Consider the following 2,402-nt stretch of genomic DNA (forward strand, 5'->3'; position numbering starts at 1 on the left):
TAGGTTAAAGTTGAAAGGAAGAAGCCGTTTAGGTTGATGCAACCACTTCCCGTTCCACAGTGGAAATGAGAAAATATTACTATGAATTTTGTGTACAAGCTTCCTCGTACACAGAATGGATATGACGGCATTTGGGTGGTAGTTGATCGGCTTACGAAGTCAGCACATTTTATTCCAGTGAGGGAGAAGTATTCGTTAAGCCGATTAGCTAAGTTATTTACATCGCAGATTGTGAAGTATCATGGTGTGCCAGTTAATATTATCTCAAATCGGGATCTCAGATTTACTTCCAAGTTCTGGATAGCATTCCAGGAAGCTCTTGGTACGAGATTGCTTTATAGTACAGCATATCACTTTTAGACAGATGGACAATCTGATAGAACTATTCAGACATTAGAGGATATGTTGAGATCTTCAATGCTGCAGTTTTGAGATAGTTGGCATGATTGTTTGGATTTGATGGAGTTCGCCTACAACAACAGTTATCATTCGAGTATTAGTATGGCACCATTTGAGGCACTTTATGGGAAATCTTGTCGTACGCCTCTATGTTGGTCAGAGGTTGGCGAAATAGTTTTAGTGGGCCAGAGATTGTGGATGTGACTACTCAAAATGTTCAGGTAATTAAGTCTAACCTGAAAGCGGCCCAAGATCGACAAAAGAGAGTAGCAGACAAGCACGCCACTGATCGGAAGTATAATGAAGGTCATTGGGTACTTCTAAAGCTATCATCTTGGAAGGGTGTTGTACGATTTGGAAAGAAAGGAAACTTGAGTCCTAGGTACATTGGACCATATATGATCACCGAACGAGTTGGTGAGGTTGCTTACAGGCTTGAGTTGCCTCCAGAGTTATCCAAAGTGCACGATGTGTTTCATGTTTCGATGCTCCGACATTATGTTTCAGATCCTTCACATGTGATTCCTCCTCAACCTTTGGAAATTAATCCGGATTTGACTTATGATAAGGAACCAATGACTCTATTGGATTGGAAGGATAAGGAACTAAGGAATAAGACTGTGCGCTTGGTGAAAGTATTATGGAGAAATCATTCAGTGGAAGAAGCTACTTGGGAGACCGAGGATCAAATGAGAGAGATGTATCCATGCTTGTTCTATGATTATTAGTGGATGTATTGGTTGTATGTAATTTCGAGGACGAAATTTTATAAGGTGGGGAGATTGTCACAGCCTGTCCCGGAAGATTATTCTCGATGACGTGAAGTGACAATTTTACCCTTGGACGTTAAAGTATGTTGTGTGATTTAAATTGGATTTTGGACCCATTCATTAATTTCCTAAGTCTTTGGACCCAATTGGAAGTAAGGAAATTGTTTGTTTTGATTGGTGACCCAAAAATCTGGACCACACATCTTTTCTCTCTCTCACTCTCCCGTACTTTCTCTTTTCTCTCTCGGACTCACACTCTTTTCCCTCTCCTCCGTACAGACAACCTTGAACCAAGCCAAATCTTCACAGATCGAGGAAGAAAATGGTACCATTGTGTTCGTGAGGACCATACGAGTTCAAAGGTACCCATTTCAGGTAAGTACTCGTTCGATATCACGTTAAAAACTCAAGCTTCGAGTTGAGCACTATTCATGAACTTTTGAATGGTTATGTTTTAGGACAATCCAAGCTCACAGCGAGCTCTAGGAGGTTCTCACGAAGCTCAGAGTGCTTCGTTGGCTCGGTTTTGACGTCGGGATCACGAGGTTCGAAGGTGGCCAGTTTTGGTAGAATTTTCCCGACTAGTTTTCGAGGGATTTGAAGCTCCCAAGAGGTATAACCTTCTTCCTCTCGTGATTTATGGCATTCTGGTGAAAATTGTGTGAAAAATGGTGCAAAAACGAGCGAGAAAAAGGCAGTTGCAGGGTATGCCCAAAATCCGGCGTCGGCGACACTGTTCTGGCGTTTGGAGGTTGAAGATGATGCGCGTGGGGCCGTGCCCTCCCCGGCGCGTGAGGGCTCGTGAGCCACAGAAAATTTATTTTAAAAATATCACGATGTTCGTGAGGTTGTGTAGGTCGCGTTGGTATATTCAAATACCAAAATTGAGCTTTGTATGAGAAGTTATTAGCTAGTTTTGTGTATGTGCTTTAAAATAACGTTTTTATCGTTAATTCACATATAGGTGAGACTTATCCTGAGGACGAGCGTATCCACGGTCGACTCAGGGGTTACGACCCGTCGACATACCAGTGAGTGGGCTTTTAGTTTTCAGTATATAATTATATACTTGATATTTTCCCAGAAAAATATGTTTAAATGATAATATGCCATAAATGCCATGCATATACAATTATGTTTCGTGTATGAATTGGTGTGTGATACCTTATATATATAAATGTGGTGTTGTGGAGGCACAGGTAAGTTCAGATAAGTTATGTTTGGTTATGTGAA

The sequence above is a fragment of the Malus domestica genome, chromosome 11 (assembly GCF_042453785.1).
Source record: "Malus domestica chromosome 11, GDT2T_hap1".
NCBI lineage: Eukaryota > Viridiplantae > Streptophyta > Magnoliopsida > Rosales > Rosaceae > Malus > Malus domestica.